Here is a 14,619-nt window from a genome sequence, read left to right on the forward strand (position 1 = left end):
ACGACGCCTACATCACATTAATGAATAAAAAAAAGTCTAATTTGGGCTAATAAGTCTAAGCATTTTTTTGTCAATGTTTCTCACACATTCATCTACAAAGAGGATCCCATGTTAGACATTCTCCTGCATGTACAGACAGGAGCCTAGGACATTCCTTCCACATTAAAGAAAATAAACTCGGGCTGGGAAGGATCACCTTGAGATGCTTTCACAGATGATCCTGTGGCTAATTTAAAAGTGGATTGGCAGAGATTTATTAACAGGTTACCTGCCTGGTGAATGGAGTTTGGTTTGAGAAGTAAGAACAGAAGAGGAAGGGCAGAGCGATATTGGAATAGAGGAAAAAGATGAGGAAAAAAATAAAATGGCTGGCTTGAACATGTGCCACAAATTGAATTAGCCTGAGTACATTGCCCCATTAGCACATAGCACCTTCTCGCTTGCAAGACAGAAATGTCCGACAACAAAGCCATTTTGATAAACATGAAAGTTGCTAGGGAAAATCTAATTTTCCCTTCCCCTCCCCTCAACTTCAGTACTGGGAAACTCATAACTGTTAAAAGACAAATTTAAGTAAAGATTGGACGATATTCTTTTTTCTTTTCAATTGCAAAAGCAAATCTTGAAAAATGAGTTTTGCCTGTCAATTTTAAAGGATGAAAGAATGACAGCATTTTTGATAGTATTATTTCCTTTTATTTTGCATGAAAACTGTATGTTATTTCACAGTGATAAATCACATCAATAAAACTCACAGCAAAAGCAAAAGAGTCTGTAATCAAAAGAATGTTCAAAAGAAAACTTTTAAGTGATACATTGCGAGTGGGAGTAGTGCTATATTCAGATCTTGCTGAGTTCATTGGATTAAATGAGATTATATTTACAAATACATTGCTGGAAGGCCTTTAATTTTGGAAGAATTTTTGTATTTAACAACAAATGACATTGTCATGCAATTGTTGTACAGATGTTATAGATGTTGTAAAGTATTTGAAATGAACAGCATTTCTTTTTGCCCAAATGGAGTGTATGTGCTTGGCTTTGCTACTTTCCTAATGGTTTTTATGTGATTAGAAAGGCAATTTGATTCAATGCAGCAGTTGTGCCTGTATCTCATGTACCCATCTCTTTTAAAGAATGGTAATCTACAATGAGATCTGCTATTCTGGCTCTTTTGGTTAAGAAGTTATTCACATATTCTCAGAACAAGAAGGCTCATAATTTCAAGGAAAAGCTCCACACTTATTTTAATTTAGTTGTATTTCTGTAACAGAAACGTTATGTTCTTCCCACTCTTCCACAAGTGACTAAGGGCAATTTTAACTCAGCCAGCCCACAGCGGAGCTGACAGGATTGGGTACAATTCTGAGTTTACACCTGACCTGATTTTATTCACCATTGAAGTCAGTGGAAAGTAATGTTGGGCAAGGGTTAAATTTGGCATTCCACCTGATTCTGTGGATTGCCTGTCCGGCAGGTTTGTTTAAGTTGGCTCCCTTTGTATCATGCCTTACTTCCTTATCAAAAATGCCCGGGAACTAGCCTATTCCTAGGCAAATAATACTCCTTTGCTATTCTGGAGGATACAGAAAAATGAACTGAAATATTCAGTTTTCCCTTTCTTCCAATGAAGCATTGCACTGTGACCTGATTGGCATCACTAATGAGGAATTTTAGGCACAATCTGATGCCCACTGATCTAAGCCTAAATGAATTGTGCTACTGTAACTAATAATTAATACACAGATCTCTTCTCCAGCATTCAGTACAGTGCAATCTCTTGAGCAGTTGGAAATTTCTAAAGTGTAAAATGGTACCCAATTCTGCTAGGAAAGCAGAAAATGCAGAAAACACTCAATAGGTCAGGCAACATCTGTGCAGAGGGAAAGAGAGCTAACGTTTCAGGTTGATGCCCCTTCATCTGAAAATCCTGTGTTGGTTTAGGTGACGGTCAGTATAAAGGGAAATATTCGTTCTACTTCTTTCCATATTTTTTCACTCCCACTAAAGTTAAATTTGACTCCCTTTTTTTTACCATGTACTTTGTGTCTTGTGATGTAGAGATCAAGGGTTTCAATGACCTTTAATCAGCAGCATATCTGTGGATGAAGTGGTCATGGGCAGCATGTAGTTGCAGAGAAAGTCTTCATAGTTTTGACTAAGGCCGTGTTGAACGGTGCTGTGGCAATGTAGAAATTTGATTGGATGCATTCAGACAGGGGTTTACAGGAAAATAGATACAGATCTCGGAGATAAAAACAGGTTAAAGCACATTGGAGAGGAAAAGGAGGCTGGAGGTGGGGTGGCGGTTAGTTAATTGTGTTTTAGTCAACATCAGAGACCATTTAATGCAATGGGATTGCTCTTTTCCCAAATTCATGCCTGAATGGGGTAGGGCATGGAGCATGGGCATTGAATACTGAGGCTTATGTTAGAATTCCCTCCTTAACTTCTCCAGCCCCTTTTCTTTTCTAAGACCTTCTTGAAATCTCCTTTGACAACGTTTTGGCCACGCCTCAAGCAATTTGTCTTCAGCTCGGTGTTTTCTTTTCCTTGCCCATCTGTGAAGCATCTGGGGATAGTTTACTGGATTACAAGGTGCTATATAAATGCAGGACATTGCTGTTTTTGAGATGGAACCCGCCTGAGGCTCCACAACATTATGCATTACGTAATTATGTGCAAACTAGGAGAGTGTCAGGTTTGATTTTTTTATTGAACTAGGTCATCTATACTGGGGTGACCAGTAAGGATTTTAAAATTGGACTCAATGCCACTGGGTTAGGGAACAGAAAATCAACCAGGCTTACTGCTCTTTATTGATGTCCAGTGACCTCAGTGCATGTCCGTCTGTATTGAATGAGGACAGGATTAGGTATAACTGCTATGCAGTAGAACAGCGGAGGAGAAGTAACTGAACCAAATCCTGGAGGTAGTTTCTTTTCAGCGTATGCCAAATTTCAGAGCAAAGAGGGTCTTGTTTAGACATTTCTTGTTTACTGTACATCTTATCCAGGAGTAGCACAAGGCCCCACCTTCATCACCTTGGGGAAAAATAAACCACTAATGATCTTTCCAAAGCAGTAATGGTTTCTACTGGGTAGAGTGAAAAACAAACTTTGGAATTTGTGTTGCCGAATGTATTATTATTTCAATTAATTAGTGCAAGCAACTGGAATTTGGAGGAGTGTCCTAGGTCTAAATAATAAGTTGTTTTGATATGTGCAATTTGGGACTCACAACCAATGGGAACACAGCCAGATGACATACTTAATAATATGAGCAAATGGAATGCATCAGGCTTGAGTAGCTAACCCTCGACTGTCACCTGTGGCTCACTGTCAGTGTTTCAAATGGTCATTGCGGTTAAGCACATAGTTTGATTTTTTTCACCTGGGAAACTGGTACCAAAGGATCTGTCTAATTTTTGAGTGGGCTGGCTGGAAGTTTCAAAAATATTAATAAAAAGCTGATCTTAAAAATACTCTCCCTGCCTCACTTTCGATATCTGAGGCCTTCAGGTCACAAGGTTTTCAGTGAATTTATATCAGCAGCACCTCAGCACAGGGCCAAACCCGTCAAGTTGACCCCAGCAAATCTTTATAAAAACAGAAGGTGCTGGAAAAACTCAGCAGGTCTGGCAGCATCTGTGGAGATACCGTTTCCAGTCCGATATGGCTCTTGTTTGGAAATCTTGTTCCCTGACTGAGGTTGGGCCTGACTTAAAAAAAAAACATTTATCAATGAGCATATTTAGATCCGTTTATAAAGCAGCTTTAAAAGAAAATGGGAATTTTATATCAGAGCTGATGGAATTCTACTTGGTGCTCATGCTTCACATGTTTATTCCTTTAAAATTAAGAAATAAAACCATCACTGCCGGAATTGGTGGTTGAGGTTGAAATGCTGAACTCATTTGAAAGATACTGCAAGGCTACGGACCAAGTGCTGGAAAGTGGGATTAAAATGATTGGCTGGTTTCCTTTTTTTCTCTTTCTGGCTGGTGCAAACATGATCAGTGGAATGGCCTCTTTCTGCTCTGTAACCTTTCTATGGTTCTAAGCGAGTTAAAAATATCTGCGGAAAATACCCACAGAACGAGCTGCTGGAGGTGCTTTCATTTCTGCTCAGAAGAAGAAAGGAAACAAATCAAAATCACCACCAAATATTAAAATCCAAGTAGCCAAAGGAGTTAAAAATCACTTGCTTGACTATTGCTCACAAAATGATCCTCCTGCTCAAGAGCCCCCATATTGGTCGAAGTCTTTCCCTTGAGAGTGAACAAGCAGGGGCAAACATTGAGCAGGTGTTGTCCCCAAAAGAGAATTTGCGGTAAAACCAAATCAAGGGGAGGCAGCCAGATGAAGGTTGACACATTTTTGGGCTAAGCATTGTTGAAGGAAAATGCATGGTGGGAGGAACCATATGAATCTTACTTCATAAAAATAAGGTATGTGCCAAAAAGTTGCTTTATGTTGCTGCCACATTCACCCTGTTGACCAACGGGATAACTCTCAGCTAGTTCTGCCAGCGATTGATCCTTTTTGAGGGCTGGTGCTCATTACCATAGTGCCAGCAAACTCCCCAGGCCTGAATGGCTTCCCTCCTATTGCTTGTCTGCTCCTGACTTGAGCAACATGTTCCAGTTTGGAGGCAGACCCAATCAGCAGGAAACCATTTTCAGGGTGAGGCTAATTTTTGAATTTGGTCAGCAAACTGCAGCCACCAAACAGATGTTCAGGAGAGGTCTGGGGATGGGGGTGGGGGGTTGCTGGTGGGGGGAGGGAGATGGGTGGGGGTGCTGGTGATGGGTGGCAGTACAGGTTGGCAGCAGGCTGGAGGATTTTGGATGCTAGAAGGAATGTGAATGCTACCAGCCTACAAAAATCCTCTAAACGATTCAAAAGCTTAATTGTTTCAGAATGGCCTGTGCCTATTAAGGCTGCTCAATGCCTGATACGACTTGAGCTAGTGTGGGTGGGGTATGCTCCATCCATTTGTACAAGAAAGTTGCAATTGGACTCCTATAACTGAACCCAATGAGTATCTTTAACCAGCCTCCCTCACGCCTGTTTTGCACTGGAATACTGGGCTCACATTTAAAGGCCGCTTTGAACATTGAATCATGAGGGCCTCCAGTGCCAAAGACGTATCCAAGGGGATCACCTGATTTTCTTCCAATGGTTGACTATTTTTCAAGTGGGGTGCAGGTGGTGGAAATTGAAAATAAGTAGGCTGGGTTAACATCAGCCCTGATAAAGCAGCATAGGCTTTGCATTGATCAAGATTTACCAATGTCTTTCTCGTACTTGCAAACAATGAAAGTATATTTTTTCTGTCCTTTCATGGGATACAGGCCTCACTGTCTAGGTTGGCATTTATTGCCCATCCCTAATTGCCCTTGAGAAGCTGGTGGTGAGCTGCCTTCTTGAACCACTGCAGTCCATGTGGTGTAGGTACATCCACAGTGCAGTTAGGGAGGGGGTTCCAGGATTTTGACCCAAAGACAGTGAAGGAATGGCGATATATTTCCAAATCAGGATGGTGTGTGGCTTGGAGGGGAACCTGTCAGTAGTGGTGTTCCCAAAGGTGCCACAAAGCCTGGAACACCACCCCCTATATTTGACAGTGCGTAATGAAACTTTTGGAAAAGGACACTGGACATTGTTTTGGAGGGGAGGGAGTCAGGGGGAGGGGGAAGTTAGGCAGGAGAACCCCTTATTAATTCACATTAGATTTGGTGTCCAAAACTAATTTGTTACAATGGAGGACTCTACTTTGTACCAGTCTTATACAATGATGCCTTTTCTTGAAGAACTTGTTTTGAAAATCTTCCAAAGTGAAAGAAATAGTGAAAAACATGATAATTACTGAGGAATTCTCTTCAAACTTATTCATTTATTCACTGTCAACATGATGTCACTTGCTACAACTCACCTTAACCCTACACAACTGCAATAATGATACCATCTAGTATATCAGTGGAACGAAGGGTCTGCGCTGAAAATGATACCAAATGATGTAACTAATAGTGAATGAATTAAAGGGATATGTCAGGTCTGAGATCTAATTTAGGCCAATTCTGACAATCATCTGTTGATCACTAAATGTGCACATGAAGGAGAATTGAGAGGAGACATAGAGAGTAAAGTAGGACCGAGATGTGGATGAATCTAAAGATATATTTTTTGGATCTGTTGATGGATATTCAGTTCAGTTAAAATATTTTGTTAGGACATTCTGTTTGCACATCTGGCTAATGAGTGCTCAATATCTGGGACTCCAAATGCACACTGTGGAGGGAAACTGTCAATGTAATGCATTTGGAGGCTAACTCAAACAGGAATGATCTAACTACCATTCTACCCTGTTATTTAAAGCATTCAAAGCATAAAACCCATAGTCAACAGATCAATTAAATCGGACTGGATGTGCTTCATAGCTCTGCCTGTACAAATATTCGATGAGTGTCAGATGAGACCTAAACTAAGACCTTGCCTGCCCTCCAAGGTGGGAGTAAAAGTTCCAAGGGCATTTTTTGAAAGAAGAACCATGGAGTTCTCTTGGTGCACTAGTCAGGAGTTATCCCTCAACTCACAGCTAAAAAATAGTTGATCTGGTTATTATCACATTGCTCTTTGTGTGAGTTTGTTGTGCCCAGATTGGATGCCTCGTTTCCTGCATTACAACAATGACAATACTTCAAAAGCACTTAATACACTGTAAAGTGCATTGGGAAGACCTGAGGTTTTGTAAGATATATAAATGCATGAACTTTCTTTCTTTAAACTGTACGTATGATTCAGTTATGACTGGATATGTGTCTATATTCTAGTACCAAGCCCAGTGTAGGGGATCAATGCCACAATTTTAAAAATTTATTCTTTCATGCATTGTGGTTGTTGCTGGCTAGACCAGCATTTATTGGCCATATCTAATTGCCCTCGAGAAGGTGGTGGTGAGCCAATCTCTTGAACCTGTAGTCCATGTGATGTAAGTACACCCACAGTGCTGTTAAGAAGGGAGTGCCAGGATCTTCACCCAGCGACAGTGAAGGAATGGTGAAAAAGTTGTAAGTCAGGATGGTGTGTGGCTTGGGGGGGGAAACTTGCAGGTGGTGATGTTCCCATGCACCTGTTGCCCTTGTCCTTCAAGACAGTAGAGGTCACAGGTTTGGAAATTGCCGCCAAAGGAGTCTTGGTGAGTTGCTGCAGTGCCATAGTGTGCCGGTAGTGGAGGGGGTGAACGTTTAAGTTGGTGGATGTGGTGCCAATCAGGCTGGCTGCTTTGTCCTGGATGGTGTTGAGCTTCTTGAGTGTTGTTGGAGCTGCACTCATCCAGGCAAGTACAGAGTATTCCATCACACTCCTGACTTGTGTCTTGTAGATGGTGGCCAGGCTTTGGGGAGTCAGGAGGTGGGTTATTCGGCGCAGAATTCCCAGTCTCTGTGAAATCTCTGTAAAGTCACTGCTGCATAGCGATGCTTAATCTTACAAGATGTCTTCTGTTGATCTGTACTAATACCAAGCCTACACCTGTTGATAGATTAAAACTGCTCCTGACTAGTAAACAGGGTGCTAATGTACTGTCAGTTTGAAAGACTTACTTATTTTAATGCACTGCTAAACTCATGTTTGAAAACTGAATTAATGACCTTTGTGCGGCTGAAGTCATGTTGTTGATCACAAATGAGCAAATGTATCACAACCAGAAAGATATGCCATAAATAAAAGTGATTCTGATAAGTCATTTTTTCCCTCACATGTTTACAGCTTCTGATGTGAAATGCAGGACTTAACCCCCTCCAAAGGCCTTCTCCATAAAAGGTGAAAGAAAGAGACGCTCTTGACACTAAAGGCTTAACTTCAAATGCTGACGGAAATCCATTTTCCTGTTTTATTGCCCATTCCGGCTGCTTCATTTCAAAGGCAGGAATTTCTATTCCAACACATAAAATTCCCTTTGTTCTCTTACCCTCTAGCCCTCAGTGCCAGTGCAGCTGTACTACTGGGAGCAATGTAGATCAAACACACAAAGCCCCTTTACCTGGCCCTGAATGATGCCCCTGGCACTCTCAATTAAATCAGCTTGGCAAGTCATCACCATCACCTCACAATATCATTGCAAATGATTTATTTGGACAAATACATTTTAGAGCATAGTAAAGGGAGGATATTTTCCTAAGTGCAGCCTTTAGAACTCACCATTACAATGCGTATATCTGAGTGTCTGTTTGCATTGAGATACTTGCAATTGTTCAATTGATTACATTATCATACCTTACGTCCCGTTGTTCAGGTAATGACATCATGGTAGCTTCATATTTCAACTTCTCTACTCATTGTGTTACATCAGATGATGTCATGATAGACTGGTTGTCAATCAATAATACGTATTGGAGAATCTTACATGATTGTTGTTGAAGTTAGTTTCAGCTGATATTCAAACATGACTCGCTGCGCGTACAGATCTTAAATCTTCCCAAATTGTAGGTAAGATGTTACGTTTATTATCCGTGCTGATCACAGGCACTGACACACTCGCATCCAGATAGATGACAAAGGCATTGTAGTCGTGAGTCCTTAGAGACCTCATTAAAAGCAAAACTTTCCCAAACTGTCATCATGGGTGAGCTGAAATGCCATTTATCATTGTGGTTATTTTTGTTTGTGGCCATCTGTCAATGATTCTAGTACCGCAAACTGCAAGATAAACTCTGAATGTTATCATGGCTAGGATGCCTCCATATTGGCTTCAAGTGTAATGTTTCAATTGCGTTAAACACGTCTCCAGACAGTAGAAAATTTCTCATTCCCGTATTACCTAACAATTCTTCCCAGACTGGATTGCACTAGCGGGTTCCTCTTTGTTTGACCAAGTCCAAGCTTGAAGCGATTTCAAAGGTCACTATTTTAACAGCTAACCATACATTAAGGAATTTGATTCTATTCGTGAAGGAAGGGTGCATGCTGCTGCCTCTACTTTCTCAACTACTTTCACATGACCCCAGAGAATGCAAAACATCTGAGTAGTAGCTGCAGTGGATGACCAGTATAGGGTTCTTCCCTGTTTTCACCCTGTACAGCAGTCCACTGAGGGTTGCTAATCATGATTTATGCCATGTCACTATGGGGCAAAGCAAAGAGGTAGGCTCCAAATCTACCTCAGCCAATATTGAACCCATGCTGTTGGCATCATTCAGCACCACACTCTTAGCCAACTGAGCTAACTGGCTCCTCTACTCCAAACTGGATGGTTTCACTTTAAGCTTTAGTACCAGTTATGTTACATAGTAAGTAACATGTTTGTGTTCCAGTGCAGGATCTGAATCCCATCAATTGCCATATACAATGCATTTAATCCCTCCTCATTTAGCCACTTTTATCATCATCTCCTGGTATTGTTCGTGGCTCTTCCCCCTGAAGTTATTTAAAAGCAGGAAATTCTGAAAAATAAAAGCAGCAGATTAAAAATAAGTGTCCACTTTGTCTTCAATAATGCTTTATTCTATGATTGTAGTTGAAGAAGATAGATGAAGGTTAATAACTATAATTGGCAGTGAAAGGCAAAACCCTTTCAGACACATTTTAAGGGAAATATAATCTGCTGGGGTAGAATTAGAGGTACTTTAATGGGTGTGGGTATATCAGGATCAATTCAGTTTGTTTCTAAATGAGAGAATTCACATTTTTTGGGTAGAAACATGGAGCTATGACTCTGCTATCAATTTCTCTGAAGTAATTTTACTGGTTCTCATTGCAACCTTGATGGGCTTTAATTAGTTTGGATGAAATTGAGCATCTATGTTGAGACTGACTCATTGATTCATATAAATACTGATTGGATGGTTAACACAAGCTCGAACATTCAACCAGAAATATTAGTTAGTTCAAATAAAAGTTTATGTTAAACACACATCCCAGCAGATCATTCCTTCAAGACAAGGACACGCACGTGTCATAAGTCTTTCATATGGTACCTATGAACCTTTGTAAATCTATTTCATTTATGGAGGACACAATTAACTTAATTTAGCTGTCAGCTATGGCTCAGTGGGTAACATTCTTACCTTTGAATCAGCAGATTGTGGATTCAAGGCCCATTCTAGGGATAAAATCAAATGCAGCACTGAGGGAGTGTTGCACTGCCAGAGGTGTCGTTTTTTGGATAAGACGTTTAACTGCAGCCTGTCTGTCTTTTCAGCTGATGTAAATGGTCCCATGGCATGGTTTGAAGAAGAGCAAAGGAATTCTCCCTGACTAATATTTATCCCTCAACCAATATTACTAAAAACAGATAATCTAGTTATTATTTTGGGGCTGGTTGTGAGACCTTGGCTGCTGCATTTCCTATATTACATCTGTGACTATACTTCAAAGTGCTTTGGGACATCCTAAGGTTGTGAAAGGCATTATAAATGCAAGATTTTCTTTCTTAAAATTTATTTCCCATTCCACAGTTTCCCTGTTCCAAAATCTCCTGTTCCTAAATAACATCACATGGAAGGATTGTAAATTGGCTCAAAATGTTTATAACTAATAATACCAAGTAATAATATAAGAATAAAAAAATTCATATCTTTTGTTACAGTGAACCTCCTCTAGGTCTACATTGATTGAAAAATCATCTATAGGTTATTTTATAGTTGCTGATACCACAATACATGTAATTTATAAAATTTGAACAATGCAATTGAAAAAGAGAAATGGAATAGGTTAATGCGGGGGAGACCTGCACTGATCTGTGGTTCTCACACAATGGGCCATGGTTTCTCAACTGAACCAAAATTTAGTATTCTTATATTTGCAACAAGATGGTTGCAGTTGCTGGATTTTAAGGTAAATGCCAAAAACAAAAGTCGTATAAAGCCTTCAGAGGAAAAGACCCATTCTGGTAACAATCCAATTCCAGATATCATCTTATTAAGGTTGTTTCCATTAATTGGTCTTCAATAGAATTTTTATTGTCTCCCAGCAAGCGAATCTGCATCAGTAATTTGAACGAGGTCATCCCTGCTTGAGATTCTGCTTCTACTTCAGAAAGTTGTCCAAAAGGTCACTACTAATCTGGGCAGCCAATATCCATTGTTGATCCATTCACTACTTCATTAAACAGAACACTGGAGAGGTTATTTAAGTGACTTTATCTTGGAGTCCCTTGAGTGCCTTATTCACTGTGACCAAGCACATTGCCTATAAGCCTGGGATGATAACTGTCTGGGAATGAAACAGTCATCCAACAATGAAGGTCTTTAAAGTAATCTGTTTTTGACACCATTCTTAGAATGTAGGGCATTCTTTCTGCTTTTATTGTTGTAGAATCATTGCTTTTCATCCAGGACATCATTACCTATCCTGCTTAAATCAAAAGGTTCTTAATGGATTGCACTGCACTGATGTTAATCAACACTAGCCTCCTACAAGAGTCACCACAAGAGTTGATGATGAAAACAATATCTTATATACTGAATAGCCACCACTCAATATTCAAAACATCTCATTTTGCTGTTTTTTTTTCTAAAATGATGATTTTCATTGTCCTTTTTGTTAAGTATTTTTTACAGAATTTCCCCACAGCTCAGTTATATAACAGCGATATAAACCAGAAGACCCCATGTTCACATCCCGATCTGTGCTGAGTTAACTGATCAAAGCTGAGGTGATACTTGGGATGCTGCAGTCAGATCCTATGCCCTGGGCTTGTAGAAGGGAAATCAGCTAGTGTTCCCACTCCTGATTACTCATGAAGGATTCCTGTTGGCAAGTTTATGGTTACAGGTTGAGGACATGATCAGCACTGCCACCTTCGCAAAGGTATTTAGGGATGGCCGGTGATACTCACCTCCCAAGGATGAATAAAAGAAAACCAGGTATTGGAGGGTGGCTATTGAATGACCTTGTATATCCACATGAGAGCACAGACAGGGCCTCAGTTTAATGCCTCATCTGAAGGACAGCACATCCAACAGGGCAGTACTCCCTCAGTACTGCACTGGAGCGTCAATCTAAACCTTTATGTTATGGAGTGGGACTCGAACCTACAGCCTTCTGAATCAGGGGTAAAAGTACTGTCAACTGAGCCACAGCTGCCACATTTCAACAGAGTTGCCAGTCTTGACAGGAAAAGTTGACTTTGGGAGCTAAGGAGTTCCCCACTATGAGATTCTGTGAAAGAACATTATAGCGGATGATAGCTTAATAGTACGATGACAGAACCATCATCTCACTGAGATATTGATGTCAACAAATCACCCCCTTTCACCATCCTAGAACCAGAAATACGATGAAAAATTAACACGTTTAAGGATCTTGAGAGGAACTTTTTTATGTTGTCCTTTTTGAAAAAAATCTGTAGATGTTTAAGAAGAAAAAATTACTTTCACCTTCATGAAAACTCAGGGCTTTGTTTCTGATTCTCCAATCTATGGAAAATATCCCTGCTGGTTGCTTAATGTTTTGCCCGCCCCATATTTTCTCACCTATGGTCTTCTTATGCATCCCAGACATTGCTGAAGGAGAGGGGAGAAAATTGCATTTGAAGGCAAGTACACCTATCTCAGGGCAAATTATATGCACTGCAATTTTGGTTCCATTGCAACACTGGAGTACAAAGAACCTAATGTTCAACCTTGACTAGTTCCTTTATCAAAACCCTCTGTCACTTCAGCTAACTTTCCAATTATATTTATTTAATAGAAGATTGAATATTCTCCCTTTTGGAGAAATCAAAAGCACTATTATTCTTTGGGGCAGACACAATGACAGATAAGGCTTCTGAGTAGACCTCAGTAAAGCGGATAAAAAAAATAAAATGTTTACCAAATAACCTCTCAATCAGTTAGCTCTCTTGATGTTATGATTAAATTGATTGTGGACACAGTAAGTGTGAGTTCAAAACTAAGAATCAATGAGTTAGCTTTAGTATAGGAATTCAATTTCAATTAAGTTGATGAAAATTTATTGAACGCATAGAGAGACTATTTATTTTTCAAACTATCATGTCAGACAATATACTAACATCCCCAAATATTAAATTCCTTTTCACCGACTCGAATGGCAAAGATCGAGGCATGTACTAAGAATATTAACTTCACTGCCAACATGGAGCATTGATCTAAAAAAAGAGGAATGATTCATTTCAGTTTAAAGTTGCCCTGAAGGATGCTTTCCTTGCTTGTGGCTTTTCCAAGCTCCTTGGATCGATGCTGTAGGCTTTTGCCATTGGACACTCCAGAAGGCTCAGATCAAATGTCAAACCTTTCTCTGAGTCAAATGCTTAAAGGCGCTTCAGGTTTCTTTGGTGGACATTGCAGATTCTCAAGTTGATATTCCAGACATATCTACATCAAGGCTTTAGGTTTACTACATTAGATGTCTGATGTTTCCTCTGCTGGATGCACCAGACTCCCTAAGCTGATGCTCAAGGCTGTTTTTGCATTGAAGGTTCACAATCTGTTGTATCAAACATCTGCCCATAGCAGTTCAAAGTTTCGATAATGGTCCAAGAACTTACAGCACAGGAGGAGACCATTCAGCTTGTGCCTGTGCCAAAACTATTTCGTCAATAGGAACCATCCATCTAGTACAATTTGCCTGTCCTCTCTCCATATCCTCAGAACGATAGCAAAACTAAAAGGGTTAAATTGTGAGGACAGGTTACATAGAGTATGTTTGTATTCCCTTGAAACTAGAAGATTAAGGGGTGATTCTATTGAGATGTTTAGAACGATTAAAAGATTTGATAGGGTAGGTAGAGAGAAACTATTTCCTCTGGTGGAAGAGCCTACAACAAGGAGGCCCCATCTTAAAATGAGAGCTAGGCAATTCAGGGGTGACGCCTGAAAGCACTTATTCACATAAAAAGTACTAGAAATCTGGAAACTCCCCCAGAAATCTGTTGAGGTTGTTGGTAAATTGAAAATTTCAGGACTGAGGTTGAGAGATCTTTGTTAGGCAAGGGTATGAAGGGTTACAGGAATCAAGATGGGTAGATGGAATTAAGGTATAACCATGATCTCATTAAATGGCTGAACAGAGTTGAAGGGCTAAATGACCCACTTAGTTCCTCTGTTCCTACTTAGTCTTTCCTTCAACCACATCTCTAATTCCCTTTTAAACGATGTTACAGTTTCAACCTTAATGTGGTAAAGCACCTGTACTTTAAAAATCCTCTTGTGTGAATTTGTTCCTCTGTTGTTTTGTCTAGTGGCAGCTTGAAGTCTATGGGCAGAGTTTTTAGGTTGGTGTGCGGGTGCACGCTGGACCCGATCGGAAGCGAAACTGCGGCAGATGACGTCGGGCGAGCGCCCCGACATCACCCCGTGCTCACGTGATATTTCGGTCGGCGGGTGCGCGCAAAAGCCGGAAGTGCATCTGCCGGTTAATAAGAGGCCTATTAAGGTCATTAAAGTTCCAATTGTCCCTGATTTTTCGTGGTCTATCCAACCTCACGTTTGGCGAATGGGCGAATCGACCAGGTGGTCTCTGCATTTTTCAAGAAACCTCATCCACGGGCAGGATGAGGTTTCCGTTTTTAAATAAAAAAATAATAAAAATGTATGGGCAGAATTTTTATCGTGTATACGTTCAGGTGACTGTGATGCTTGGACATTTTTGTTCT

Source organism: Cetorhinus maximus, chromosome 18 (assembly GCF_964194155.1).
Source record: "Cetorhinus maximus chromosome 18, sCetMax3.hap1.1, whole genome shotgun sequence".
Lineage (NCBI taxonomy): Eukaryota > Metazoa > Chordata > Chondrichthyes > Lamniformes > Cetorhinidae > Cetorhinus > Cetorhinus maximus.